Raw genomic sequence first — 16,272 nt, 5'->3', positions numbered from 1 at the left:
TAGAACACAGGAGAGTGAGTATGTTTTAAAAATAGACTGAGTCCATATTCTGTTAAAACACTGGTTTACTGAGTATTCTCTTAGAACACTTGCTGAGTGAGTTTTCTTTAAACATAGACTGAGTCCATATTTATTCGGAACACAGGCTGAGTTCATAATCTGTTAAAACACAGGCTGAGGCAGTATTCTTTAAACATAGACTGAGTCCCTATTCAGTTAGAACAAAGGCTGAGTGTGTATTCTGTTAGAACGCAGGCTGAGTCAGTATTTTTTAAACATAAACTAAGTCCATATTCTGTTAGAACACAGGTTGAGTAACTATTCTGTTAGAACGCAGGCTGAGCGAGTACTTTGTTAAAACACAGGTTTAGTGAGTACTGATTAAACATAGACTGAGTTTATATTCTGTTAGAACACAGACTCAGTGAGTGAACTTTAAACCTAGACTGAGTAAATATTCTGTTAGATCGCAAGCTGAGTGAGTATTCTGTTAAAACACAGGATGAGTGAGTATTTTTTAAAAATAGAGTGAGTCCATATTCTGTTAGAACACTGGCTGAATGTGTATACTTTAAACCTAGACTGAGTCCGTACACTGGTAGAACACAGGCTGAGTACATATTCTGTTAGAACACCGGCTGAGTGTGTATTCTGTTAGAACACAGGCTGAGGCAGTATTTTTTAAACATAGACTGAGTCCAGATTCTGTTAAAATAGAGGCTGAGGGTGTATTCCCTAAACATAGCCTGAGTTCATATTCTGTTAGAACACACGCTGAGTTAGTATTCTTGAAACATAGACTGAGTCCATATTCTGTTAGAACAAAGGCTGAATGGGTATTCTATAAACATGTACTCATTGGGTATTCTCTAAACGTAGACTGAGTCCTTATTCATTTAGAACACGGGCCGAGTGAGTTCTTTTCAAACATAGACTAAATCCAATTTCTGTTAGAACACAGGAGAGTGAGTATGTTTTAAACATAGACTGAGTCCATATTTATTCGGAACACAGGCTGAGTTCATAATCTGTTAAAACACAGGCTGAGGCAGTATTCTTTAAACATAGAGTGAGTCCCTATTCAGTTAGAACAAAGGCTGAGTGGGTATTCTTTAAACATGTACAGATTGAGTACTCTCTAAACATAGACTGAGTCCTTATTCATTTAGAACACGGGCCGAGTGAGTTCTTTTCAAACATAGACTAAATCCAATTTCTGTTAGAACACAGGAGAGTGAGTATGTTTTAAAAATAGACTGAGTCCATATTCTGTTAAAACACTGGTTTACTGAGTATTCTCTTAGAACACTTGCTGAGTGAGTTTTCTTTAAACATAGACTGAGTCCATATTTATTCGGAACACAGGCTGAGTTCATAATCTGTTAAAACACAGGCTGAGGCAGTATTCTTTAAACATAGACTGAGTCCCTATTCAGTTAGAACAAAGGCTGAGTGTGTATTCTGTTAGAACGCAGGCTGTCACTATTTTTTAAACATAAACTAAGTCCATATTCTGTTAGAACACAGGTTGTGTAACTATTCTGTTAGAACGCAGGCTGAGCGAGTACTTTGTTAAAACACAGGTTTAGTGAGTACTGATTAAACATAGACTGAGTTTATATTCTGTTAGAACACAGACTCAGTGAGTGAACTTTAAACCTAGACTGAGTAGATATTCTGTTAGATCGCAAGCTGAGTGAGTATTCTGTTAAAACACAGGATGAGTGAGTATTCTTTAAAAATAGAGTGAGTCCATATTCTGTTAGAACACAGGATGAATGTGTATACTTTAAACCTAGACTGAGTCCGTACACTGGTAGAACACAGGCTGAGTACATATTCTGTTAGAACACCGGCTGAGTGTGTATTCTGTTAGAACACAGGCTGAGGCAGTATTTTTTAAACATAGACTGAGTCCAGATTCTGTTAAAATAGAGGCTGAGGGTGTATTCCCTAAACATAGCCTGAGTTCATATTCTGTTAGAACACAGGCTGAGTTAGTATTCTTGAAACATAGACTGAGTCCATATTCTGTTAGAACAAAGGCTGAGTGGGTATTCTATAAACATGTACTCATTGGGTATTCCCTAAACGTAGACTGAGTCCTTATTCATTTAGAACACGGGCCGAGTGAGTTCTTTTCAAACATAGACTAAATCCAATTTCTGTTAGAACACAGGAGAGTGAGTATGTTTTAAACATAGACTGAGTCCATATTCTGTTAAAACACTGGTTTACTGAGTATTCTCTTAGAACACTTGCTGAGTGAGTTTTCTTTAAACATAGACTGAGTCCATATTTATTCGGAACACAGGCTGAGTTCATAATCTGTTAAAACACAGGCTGAGGCAGTATTCTTTAAACATAGACTGAGTCCCTATTCAGTTAGAACAAAGGCTGAGTGGGTATTCTTTAAACATGTACAGATTGAGTACTCTCTAAACATAGACTGAGTCCTTATTCATTTAGAACACGGGCCGATTGAGTTCTTTTCAAACATAGACTAAATCCAATTTCTGTTAGAACACAGGAGACTGAGTATGTTTTAAAAATAGACTGAGTCCATATTCTGTTAAAACACTGGTTTACTGAGTATTCTCTTAGAACACTTGCTGAGTGAGTTTTCTTTAAACATAGACTGAGTCCATATTTATTCGGAACACAGGCTGAGTTCATAATCTGTTAAAACACAGGCTGAGGCAGTATTCTTTAAACATAGACTGAGTCCCTATTCAGTTAGAACAAAGGCTGAGTGTGTATTCTCTTAGAACGCAGGCTGTCACTATTTTTTAAACATAAACTAAGTCCATATTCTGTTAGAACACAGGTTGTGTAACTATTCTGTTAGAACGCAGGCTGAGCGAGTACTTTGTTAAAACACAGGTTTAGTGAGTACTGATTAAACATAGACTGAGTTTATATTCTGTTAGAACACAGGCTCAGTGAGTGAACTTTAAACCTAGACTGAGTAAATATTCTGTTAGATCGCAAGCTGAGTGAGTATTCTGTTAAAACACAGGATGAGTGAGTATTCTTTAAAAATAGAGTGAGTCCATATTCTGTTAGAACACAGGAGGAATGTGTATACTTTAAACCTAGACTGAGTCCGTACACTGGTAGAACACAGGCTGAGTACATATTCTGTTAGAACACCGGCTGAGTGTGTATTCTGTTAGAACACAGGCTGAGGCAGTATTTTTTAAACATAGACTGAGTCCAGATTCTGTTAAAATAGAGGCTGAGGGTGTATTCCCTAAACATAGCCTGAGTTCATATTCTGTTAGAACACAGGCTGAGTTAGTATTCTTGAAACATAGACTGAGTCCATATTCTGTTAGAACAAAGGTTGAGTGGGTATTCTATAAACATGTACTCATTGAGTATTCTCTAAACGTAGACTGAGTCCTTATACATTTAGAACACGGGCCGAGTGAGTTCTTTTCAAACATAGACTAAATCCAATTTCTGTTAGAACACAGGAGAGTGAGTATGTTTTAAACATAGACTGAGTCCATATTCTGTTAAAACACTGGTTTACTGAGTATTCTCTTAGAACACTTGCTGAGTGAGTTTTCTTTAAACATAGACTGAGTCCATATTTATTCGGAACACAGGCTGAGTTCATAATCTGTTAAAACACAGGCTGAGGCAGTATTCTTTAAACATAGACTGAGTCCCTATTCAGTTGGAACAAAGGCTGAGTGTGTATTCTGTTAGAACGCAGGCTGTCACTATTTTTTAAACATAAACTAAGTCCATATTCTGTTAGAACACAGGTTGAGTAACTATTCTGTTAGAACGCAGGCTGAGCGAGTACTTTGTTAAAACACAGGTTTAGTGAGTACTGATTAAACATAGACTGAGTTTATATTCTGTTAGAACACAGACTCAGTGAGTGAACTTTAAACCTAGACTGAGTAAATATTCTGTTAGATCGCAAGCTGAGTGAGTATTCTGTTAAAACACAGGATGAGTGAGTATTCTTTAAAAATAGAGTGAGTCCATATTCTGTTAGAACACAGGCTGAATGTGTATACTTTAAACCTAGACTGAGTCCGTACACTGGTAGAACACAGGCTGAGTACATATTCTGTTAGAACACCGGCTGAGTGTGTATTCTGTTAGAACACAGGCTGAGGCAGTATTTTTTAAACATAGACTGAGTCCAGATTCTGTTAAAATAGAGGCTGAGGGTGTATTCCCTAAACATAGCCTGAGTTCATATTCTGTTAGAACACAGGCTGAGTTAGTATTCTTGAAACATAGACTGAGTCCATATTCTGTTAGAACAAAGGCTGAGTGGGTATTCTATAAACATGTACTCATTGGGTATTCTCTAAACGTAGACTGAGTCCTTATTCATTTAGAACACAGGCCGAGTGAGTTCTTTTCAAACATAGACTAAATCCAATTTCTGTTAGAACACAGGAGAGTGAGTATGTTTTAAACATAGACTGAGTCCATATTCTGTTAAAACACTGGTTTACTGAGTATTCTCTTAGAACACTTGCTGAGTGAGTTTTCTTTAAACATAGACTGAGTCCATATTTATTCGGAACACAGGCTGAGTTCATAATCTGTTAAAACACAGGCTGAGGCAGTATTCTTTAAACATAGACTGAGTCCCTATTCAGTTAGAACAAAGGCTGAGTGTGTATTCTCTTAGAACGCAGGCTGTCACTATTTTTTAAACATAAACTAAGTCCATATTCTGGTAGAACACAGGTTGTGTAACTATTCTGTTAGAACGCAGGCTGAGCGAGTACTTTGTTAAAACACAGGTTTAGTGAGTACTGATTAAACATAGACTGAGTTTATATTCTGTTAGAACACAGGCTCAGTGAGTGAACTTTAAACATAGACTGAGTAAATATTCTGTTAGATCGCAAGCTGAGTGAGTATTCTGTTAAAACACAGGATGAGTGAGTATTCTTTAAAAATAGAGTGAGTCCATATTCTGTTAGGACACAGGCTGAATGTGTATACATTAAACCTAGACTGAGTCCGTACACTGGTAGAACACAGGATGAGTACATATTCTTTTAGAACACCGGTTGAGTGTGTATTCTGTTAGAACACAGGCTGAGGCAGTATTTTTTAAACATAGACTGAGTCCAGATTCTGTTAAAATAGAGGCTGAGGGTGTATTCCCTAAACATAGCCTGAGTTCATATTCTGTTAGAACACTTGCTGAGTGAGTTTTCTTTAAACATAGACTGAGTCCATATTTATTCGGAACACAGGCTGTGTTCATAATCTGTTAAAACACAGGCTGAGGCAGTATTCTTTAAACATAGAATGAGTCCATATTCAGTTAGAACAAAGGCTGAGTGTGTATTCTGTTAGAACGCAGGCTGTCACTATTTTTAAACATAAACTAAGTCCATATTCTGTTAGAACACAGGTTGAGTAACTATTCTGTAAGAACGCAGGCTGAGCGAGTACTTTGTTAAAACACAGGTTTAGTGAGTACTGATTAAACATAGACTGAGTTTATATTCTGTTAGAACACAGACTCAGTGAGTGAACTTTAAACCTAGACTGAGTAAATATTCTGTTAGATCGCAAGCTGAGTGAGTATTCTGTTAAAACACAGGATGAGTGAGTATTCTTTAAAAATAGAGTGAGTCCATATTCTGTTAGAACACAGGAGGAATGTGTATACTTTAAACCTAGACTGAGTCCGTACACTGGTAGAACACAGGCTGAGTATATATTCTGTTAGAACACCGGCTGAGTGTGTATTCTGTTAGAACACAGGGTGAGGCAGTATTTTTTAAACATAGACTGAGTCCAGATTCTGTTAAAATAGAGGCTGAGGGTGTATTCCCTAAACATAGCCTGAGTTCATATTCTGTTAGAACACAGGCTGAGTTAGTATTCTTGAAACATAGACTGAGTCCATATTCTGTTAGAACAAAGGCTGAGTGGGTATTCTATAAACATGTACTCATTGGGTATTCCCTAAACGTAGACTGAGTCCTTATTCATTTAGAACACGGGCCGAGTGAGTTCTTTTCAAACATAGACTAAATCCAATTTCTGTTAGAACACAGGAGAGTGAGTATGTTTTAAACATAGACTGAGTCCATATTCTGTTAAAACACTGGTTTACTGAGTATTCTGTTAGAACACTTGCTGAGTGAGTTTTCTTTAAACATAGACTGAGTCCATATTTATTCGGAACACAGGCTGAGTTCATAATCTGTTAAAACACAGGCTGAGGCAGTATTCTTTAAACATAGACTGAGTCCCTATTCAGTTAGAACAAAGGCTGAGTGTGTATTCTCTTAGAACGCAGGCTGTCACTATTTTTTAAACATAAACTAAGTCCATATTCTGTTAGAACACAGGTTGTGTAACTATTCTGTTAGAACGCAGGCTGAGCGAGTACTTTGTTAAAACACAGGTTTAGTGAGTACTGATTAAACATAGACTGAGTTTATATTCTGTTAGAACACAGACTCAGTGAGTGAACTTTAAACCTAGACTGAGTAGATATTCTGTTAGATCGCAAGCTGAGTGAGTATTCTGTTAAAACACAGGATGAGTGAGTATTCTTTAAAAATAGAGTGAGTCCATATTCTCTTAGAACACAGGATGAATGTGTATACTTTAAACCTAGACTGAGTCCGTACACTGGTAGAACACAGGCTGAGTACATATTCTGTTAGAACACCGGCTGAGTGTGTATTCTGTTAGAACACAGGCTGAGGCAGTATTTTTTAAACATAGACTGAGTCCAGATTCTGTTAAAATAGAGGCTGAGGGTGTATTCCCTAAACCTAGCCTGAGTTCATATTCTGTTAGAACACAGGCTGAGTTAGTATTCTTGAAACATAGACTGAGTCCATATTCTGTTAGAACAAAGGCTGAGTGGGTATTCTATAAACATGTACTCATTGGGTATTCCCTAAACGTAGACTGAGTCCTTATTCATTTAGAACACGGGCCGAGTGAGTTCTTTTCAAACATAGACTAAATCCAATTTCTGTTAGAACACAGGAGAGTGAGTATGTTTTAAACATAGACTGAGTCCATATTCTGTTAAAACACTGGTTTACTGAGTATTCTCTTAGAACACTTGCTGAGTGAGTTTTCTTTAAACATAGACTGAGTCCATATTTATTCGGAACACAGGCTGAGTTCATAATCTGTTAAAACACAGGCTGAGGCAGTATTCTTTAAACATAGACTGAGTCCCTATTCAGTTAGAACAAAGGCTGAGTGGGTATTCTTTAAACATGTACAGATTGAGTACTCTCTAAACATAGACTGAGTCCTTATTCATTTAGAACACGGGCCGAGTGAGTTCTTTTCAAACATAGACTAAATCCAATTTCTGTTAGAACACAGGAGAGTGAGTATGTTTTAAAAATAGACTGAGTCCATATTCTGTTCAAACACTGGTTTACTGAGTATTCTCTTAGAACACTTGCTGAGTGAGTTTTCTTTAAACATAGACTGAGTCCATATTTATTCGGAACACAGGCTGAGTTCATAATCTGTTAAAACACAGGCTGAGGCAGTATTCTTTAAACATAGACTGAGTCCCTATTCAGTTAGAACAAAGGCTGAGTGTGTATTCTCTTAGAACGCAGGCTGTCACTATTTTTTAAACATAAACTAAGTCCATATTCTGTTAGAACACAGGTTGTGTAACTATTCTGTTAGAACGCAGGCTGAGCGAGTACTTTGTTAAAACACAGGTTTAGTGAGTACTGATTAAACATAGACTGAGTTTATATTCTGTTAGAACACAGGCTCAGTGAGTGAACTTTAAACCTAGACTGAGTAAATATTCTGTTAGATCGCAAGCTGAGTGAGTATTCTGTTAAAACACAGGATGAGTGAGTATTCTTTAAAAATAGAGTGAGTCCATATTCTGTTAGAACACAGGAGGAATGTGTATACTTTAAACCTAGACTGAGTCCGTACACTGGTAGAACACAGACTGAGTACATATTCTGTTAGAACACCGGCTGAGTGTGTATTCTGTTAGAACACAGGCTGAGGCAGTATTTTTTAAACATAGACTGAGTCCAGATTCTGTTAAAATAGAGGCTGAGGGTGTATTCCCTAAACATAGCCTGAGTTCATATTCTGTTAGAACACAGGCTGAGTTAGTATTCTTGAAACATAGACTGAGTCCATATTCTGTTAGAACAAAGGTTGAGTGGGTATTCTATAAACATGTACTCATTGAGTATTCTCTAAACGTAGACTGAGTCCTTATACATTTAGAACACGGGCCGAGTGAGTTCTTTTCAAACATAGACTAAATCCAATTTCTGTTAGAACACAGGAGAGTGAGTATGTTTTAAACATAGACTGAGTCCATATTCTGTTAAAACACTGGTTTACTGAGTATTCTCTTAGAACACTTGCTGAGTGAGTTTTCTTTAAACATAGACTGAGTCCATATTTATTCGGAACACAGGCTGAGTTCATAATCTGTTAAAACACAGGCTGAGGCAGTATTCTTTAAACATAGACTGAGTCCCTATTCAGTTGGAACAAAGGCTGAGTGTGTATTCTGTTAGAACGCAGGCTGTCACTATTTTTTAAACATAAACTAAGTCCATATTCTGTTAGAACACAGGTTGAGTAACTATTCTGTTAGAACGCAGGCTGAGCGAGTACTTTGTTAAAACACAGGTTTAGTGAGTACTGATTAAACATAGACTGAGTTTATATTCTGTTAGAACACAGACTCAGTGAGTGAACTTTAAACCTAGACTGAGTAAATATTCTGTTAGATCGCAAGCTGAGTGAGTATTCTGTTAAAACACAGGATGAGTGAGTATTCTTTAAAAATAGAGTGAGTCCATATTCTGTTAGAACACAGGCTGAATGTGTATACTTTAAACCTAGACTGAGTCCGTACACTGGTAGAACACAGGCTGAGTACATATTCTGTTAGAACACCGGCTGAGTGTGTATTCTGTTAGAACACAGGCTGAGGCAGTATTTTTTAAACATAGACTGAGTCCAGATTCTGTTAAAATAGAGGCTGAGGGTGTATTCCCTAAACATAGCCTGAGTTCATATTCTGTTAGAACACAGGCTGAGTTAGTATTCTTGAATCATAGACTGAGTCCATATTCTGTTAGAACAAAGGCTGAGTGGGTATTCTATAAACATGTACTCATTGGGTATTCTCTAAACGTAGACTGAGTCCTTATTCATTTAGAACACAGGCCGAGTGAGTTCTTTTCAAACATAGACTAAATCCAATTTCTGTTAGAACACAGGAGAGTGAGTATGTTTTAAACATAGACTGAGTCCATATTCTGTTAAAACACTGGTTTACTGAGTATTCTCTTAGAACACTTGCTGAGTGAGTTTTCTTTAAACATAGACTGAGTCCATATTTATTCGGAACACAGGCTGAGTTCATAATCTGTTAAAACACAGGCTGAGGCAGTATTCTTTAAACATAGACTGAGTCCCTATTCAGTTAGAACAAAGGCTGAGTGTGTATTCTCTTAGAACGCAGGCTGTCACTATTTTTTAAACATAAACTAAGTCCATATTCTGGTAGAACACAGGTTGTGTAACTATTCTGTTAGAACGCAGGCTGAGCGAGTACTTTGTTAAAACACAGGTTTAGTGAGTACTGATTAAACATAGACTGAGTTTATATTCTGTTAGAACACAGGCTCAGTGAGTGAACTTTAAACATAGACTGAGTAAATATTCTGTTAGATCGCAAGCTGAGTGAGTATTCTGTTAAAACACAGGATGAGTGAGTATTCTTTAAAAATAGAGTGAGTCCATATTCTGTTAGGACACAGGCTGAATGTGTATACATTAAACCTAGACTGAGTCCGTACACTGGTAGAACACAGGATGAGTACATATTCTTTTAGAACACCGGTTGAGTGTGTATTCTGTTAGAACACAGGCTGAGGCAGTATTTTTTAAACATAGACTGAGTCCAGATTCTGTTAAAATACAGGCTGAGGGTGTATTCCCTAAACATAGCCTGAGTTCATATTCTGTTAGAACACTTGCTGAGTGAGTTTTCTTTAAACATAGACTGAGTCCATATTTATTCGGAACACAGGCTGTGTTCATAATCTGTTAAAACACAGGCTGAGGCAGTATTCTTTAAACATAGAATGAGTCCATATTCAGTTAGAACAAAGGCTGAGTGTGTATTCTGTTAGAACGCAGGCTGTCACTATTTTTAAACATAAACTAAGTCCATATTCTGTTAGAACACAGGTTGAGTAACTATTCTGTAAGAACGCAGGCTGAGCGAGTACTTTGTTAAAACACAGGTTTAGTGAGTACTGATTAAACATAGACTGAGTTTATATTCTGTTAGAACACAGACTCAGTGAGTGAACTTTAAACCTAGACTGAGTAGATATTCTGTTAGATCGCAAGCTGAGTGAGTATTCTGTTAAAACACAGGATGAGTGAGTATTCTTTAAAAATAGAGTGAGTCCATATTCTGTTAGAACACAGGATGAATGTGTATACTTTAAACCTAGACTGAGTCCGTACACTGGTAGAACACAGGCTGAGTACATATTCTGTTAGAACACCGGCTGAGTGTGTATTCTGTTAGAACACAGGCTGAGGCAGTATTTTTTAAACATAGACTGAGTCCAGATTCTGTTAAAATAGAGGCTGAGGGTGTATTCCCTAAACATAGCCTGAGTTCATATTCTGTTAGAACACAGGCTGAGTTAGTATTCTTGAAACATAGACTGAGTCCATATTCTGTTAGAACAAAGGCTGAGTGGGTATTCTATAAACATGTACTCATTGAGTATTCTCTAAACGTAGACTGAGTCCTTATTCTTTTAGAACACGGGCCGAGTGAGTTCTTTTCAAACATAGACTAAATCCAATTTCTGTTAGAACACAGGAGAGTGAGTATGTTTTAAAAATAGACTGAGTCCATATTCTGTTAAAACACTGGTTTACTGAGTATTCTCTTAGAACACTTGCTGAGTGAGTTTTCTTTAAACATAGACTGAGTCCATATTTATTCGGAACACAGGCTGAGTTCATAATCTGTTAAAACACAGGCTGAGGCAGTATTCTTTAAACATAGACTGAGTCCCTATTCAGTTAGAACAAAGGCTGAGTGTGTATTCTGTTAGAACGCAGGCTGAGTCAGTATTTTTTAAACATAAACTAAGTCCATATTCTGTTAGAACACAGGTTGAGTAACTATTCTGTTAGAACGCAGGCTGAGCGAGTACTTTGTTAAAACACAGGTTTAGTGAGTACTGATTAAACATAGACTGAGTTTATATTCTGTTAGAACACAGACTCAGTGAGTGAACTTTAAACCTAGACTGAGTAAATATTCTGTTAGATCGCAAGCTGAGTGAGTATTCTGTTAAAACACAGGATGAGTGAGTATTCTTTAAAAATAGAGTGAGTCCATATTCTGTTAGAACACAGGCTGAATGTGTATACTTTAAACCTAGACTGAGTCCGTACACTGGTAGAACACAGGCTGAGTACATATTCTGTTAGAACACCGGCTGAGTGTGTATTCTGTTAGAACACAGGCTGAGGCAGTATTTTTTAAACATAGACTGAGTCCAGATTCTGTTAAAATAGAGGCTGAGGGTGTATTCCCTAAACATAGCCTGAGTTCATATTCTGTTAGAACACACGCTGAGTTAGTATTCTTGAAACATAGACTGAGTCCATATTCTGTTAGAACAAAGGCTGAATGGGTATTCTATAAACATGTACTCATTGGGTATTCTCTAAACGTAGACTGAGTCCTTATTCATTTAGAACACGGGCCGAGTGAGTTCTTTTCAAACCTAGACTAAATCCAATTTCTGTTAGAACACAGGAGAGTGAGTATGTTTTAAACGTAGACTGAGTCCATATTTATTCGGAACACAGGCTGAGTTCATAATCTGTTAAAACACAGGCTGAGGCAGTATTCTTTAAACATAGAGTGAGTCCCTATTCAGTTAGAACAAAGGCTGAGTGGGTATTCTTTAAACATGTACAGATTGAGTACTCTCTAAACATAGACTGAGTCCTTATTCATTTAGAACACGGGCCGAGTGAGTTCTTTTCAAACATAGACTAAATCCAATTTCTGTTAGAACACAGGAGAGTGAGTATGTTTTAAAAATAGACTGAGTCCATATTCTGTTAAAACACTGGTTTACTGAGTATTCTCTTAGAACACTTGCTGAGTGAGTTTTCTTTAAACATAGACTGAGTCCATATTTATTCGGAACACAGGCTGAGTTCATAATCTGTTAAAACACAGGCTGAGGCAGTATTCTTTAAACATAGACTGAGTCCCTATTCAGTTAGAACAAAGGCTGAGTGTGTATTCTCTTAGAACGCAGGCTGTCACTATTTTTTAAACATAAACTAAGTCCATATTCTGTTAGAACACAAGTTGTGTAACTATTCTGTTAGAACGCAGGCTGAGCGAGTACTTTGTTAAAACACAGGTTTAGTGAGTACTGATTAAACATAGACTGAGTTTATATTCTGTTAGAACACAGACTCAGTGAGTGAACTTTAAACCTAGACTGAGTAGATATTCTGTTAGATCGCAAGCTGAGTGAGTATTCTGTTAAAACACAGGATGAGTGAGTATTCTTTAAAAATAGAGTGAGTCCATATTCTGTTAGAACACAGGATGAATGTGTATACTTTAAACCTAGACTGAGTCCGTACACTGGTAGAACACAGGCTGAGTACATATTCTGTTAGAACACCGGCTGAGTGTGTATTCTGTTAGAACACAGGCTGAGGCAGTATTTTTTAAACATAGACTGAGTCCAGATTCTGTTAAAATAGAGGCTGAGGGTGTATTCCCTAAACATAGCCTGAGTTCATATTCTGTTAGAACACAGGCTGAGTTAGTATTCTTGAAACATAGACTGAGTCCATATTCTGTTAGAACAAAGGCTGAGTGGGTATTCTATAAACATGTACTCATTGGGTATTCCCTAAACGTAGACTGAGTCCTTATTCATTTAGAACACGGGCCGAGTGAGTTCTTTTCAAACATAGACTAAATCCAATTTCTGTTAGAACACAGGAGAGTGAGTATGTTTTAAACATAGACTGAGTCCATATTCTGTTAAAACACTGGTTTACTGAGTATTCTCTTAGAACACTTGCTGAGTGAGTTTTCTTTAAACATAGACTGAGTCCATATTTATTCGGAACACAGGCTGAGTTCATAATCTGTTAAAACACAGGCTGAGGCAGTATTCTTTAAACATAGACTGAGTCCCTATTCAGTTAGAACAAAGGCTGAGTGGGTATTCTTTAAACATGTACAGATTGAGTACTCTCTAAACATAGACTGAGTCCTTATTCATTTAGAACACGGGCCGATTGAGTTCTTTTCAAACATAGACTAAATCCAATTTCTGTTAGAACACAGGAGAGTGAGTATGTTTTAAAAATAGACTGAGTCCATATTCTGTTCAAACACTGGTTTACTGAGTATTCTCTTAGAACACTTGCTGAGTGAGTTTTCTTTAAACATAGACTGAGTCCATATTTATTCGGAACACAGGCTGAGTTCATAATCTGTTAAAACACAGGCTGAGGCAGTATTCTTTAAACATAGACTGAGTCCCTATTCAGTTAGAACAAAGGCTGAGTGTGTATTCTCTTAGAACGCAGGCTGTCACTATTTTTTAAACATAAACTAAGTCCATATTCTGTTAGAACACAGGTTGTGTAACTATTCTGTTAGAACGCAGGCTGAGCGAGTACTTTGTTAAAACACAGGTTTAGTGAGTACTGATTAAACATAGACTGAGTTTATATTCTGTTAGAACACAGGCTCAGTGAGTGAACTTTAAACCTAGACTGAGTAAATATTCTGTTAGATCGCAAGCTGAGTGAGTATTCTGTTAAAACACAGGATGAGTGAGTATTCTTTAAAAATAGAGTGAGTCCATATTCTGTTAGAACACAGGAGGAATGTGTATACTTTAAACCTAGACTGAGTCCGTACACTGGTAGAACACAGGCTGAGTACATATTCTGTTAGAACACCGGCTGAGTGTGTATTCTGTTAGAACACAGGCTGAGGCAGTATTTTTTAAACATAGACTGAGTCCAGATTCTGTTAAAATAGAGGCTGAGGGTGTATTCCCTAAACATAGCCTGAGTTCATATTCTGTTAGAACACAGGCTGAGTTAGTATTCTTGAAACATAGACTGAGTCCATATTCTGTTAGAACAAAGGTTGAGTGGGTATTCTATAAACATGTACTCATTGAGTATTCTCTAAACGTAGACTGAGTCCTTATACATTTAGAACACGGGCCGAGTGAGTTCTTTTCAAACATAGACTAAATCCAATTTCTGTTAGAACACAGGAGAGTGAGTATGTTTTAAACATAGACTGAGTCCATATTCTGTTAAAACACTGGTTTACTGAGTATTCTCTTAGAACACTTGCTGAGTGAGTTTTCTTTAAACATAGACTGAGTCCATATTTATTCGGAACACAGGCTGAGTTCATAATCTGTTAAAACACAGGCTGAGGCAGTATTCTTTAAACATAGACTGAGTCCCTATTCAGTTGGAACAAAGGCTGAGTGTGTATTCTGTTAGAACGCAGGCTGTCACTATTTTTTAAACATAAACTAAGTCCATATTCTGTTAGAACACAGGTTGAGTAACTATTCTGTTAGAACGCAGGCTGAGCGAGTACTTTGTTAAAACACAGGTTTAGTGAGTACTGATTAAACATAGACTGAGTTTATATTCTGTTAGAACACAGACTCAGTGAGTGAACTTTAAACCTAGACTGAGTAAATATTCTGTTAGATCGCAAGCTGAGTGAGTATTCTGTTAAAACACAGGATGAGTGAGTATTCTTTAAAAATAGAGTGAGTCCATATTCTGTTAGAACACAGGCTGAATGTGTATACTTTAAACCTAGACTGAGTCCGTACACTGGTAGAACACAGGCTGAGTACATATTCTGTTAGAACACCGGCTGAGTGTGTATTCTGTTAGAACACAGGCTGAGGCAGTATTTTTTAAACATAGACTGAGTCCAGATTCTGTTAAAATAGAGGCTGAGGGTGTATTCCCTAAACATAGCCTGAGTTCATATTCTGTTAGAACACAGGCTGAGTTAGTATTCTTGAAACATAGACTGAGTCCATATTCTGTTAGAACAAAGGCTGAGTGGGTATTCTATAAACATGTACTCATTGGGTATTCTCTAAACGTAGACTGAGTCCTTATTCATTTAGAACACAGGCCGAGTGAGTTCTTTTCAAACATAGACTAAATCCAATTTCTGTTAGAACACAGGAGAGTGAGTATGTTTTAAACATAGACTGAGTCCATATTCTGTTAAAACACTGGTTTACTGAGTATTCTCTTAGAACACTTGCTGAGTGAGTTTTCTTTAAACATAGACTGAGTCCATATTTATTCGGAACACAGGCTGAGTTCATAATCTGTTAAAACACAGGCTGAGGCAGTATTCTTTAAACATAGACTGAGTCCCTATTCAGTTAGAACAAAGGCTGAGTGTGTATTCTCTTAGAACGCAGGCTGTCACTATTTTTTAAACATAAACTAAGTCCATATTCTGGTAGAACACAGGTTGTGTAACTATTCTGTTAGAACGCAGGCTGAGCGAGTACTTTGTTAAAACACAGGTTTAGTGAGTACTGATTAAACATAGACTGAGTTTATATTCTGTTAGAACACAGGCTCAGTGAGTGAACTTTAAACATAGACTGAGTAAATATTCTGTTAGATCGCAAGCTGAGTGAGTATTCTGTTAAAACACAGGATGAGTGAGTATTCTTTAAAAATAGAGTGAGTCCATATTCTGTTAGGACACAGGCTGAATGTGTATACATTAAACCTAGACTGAGTCCGTACACTGGTAGAACACAGGATGAGTACATATTATTTTAGAACACCGGTTGAGTGTGTATTCTGTTAGAACACAGGCTGAGGCAGTATTTTTTAAACATAGACTGAGTCCAGATTCTGTTAAAATACAGGCTGAGGGTGTATTCCCTAAACATAGCCTGAGTTCATATTCTGTTAGAACACTTGCTGAGTGAGTTTTCTTTAAACATAGACTGAGTCCATATTTATTCGGAACACAGGCTGTGTTCATAATCTGTTAAAACACAGGCTGAGGCAGTATTCTTTAAACATAGAATGAGTCCATATTCAGTTAGAACAAAGGCTGAGTGTGTATTCTGTTAGAACGCAGGCTGTCACTATTTTTAAACATAAACTAAGTCCATATTCTGTTAGAAC

This window comes from Furipterus horrens, unplaced genomic scaffold (genome assembly GCF_987537825.1).
Source record: "Furipterus horrens unplaced genomic scaffold, mFurHor1.1.pri manual_scaffold_11, whole genome shotgun sequence".
Classification (NCBI taxonomy): domain Eukaryota; kingdom Metazoa; phylum Chordata; class Mammalia; order Chiroptera; family Furipteridae; genus Furipterus; species Furipterus horrens.
The sequence above is the reverse complement of the archived record's forward strand: the minus strand, read 5'-3'. Positions refer to the sequence as shown.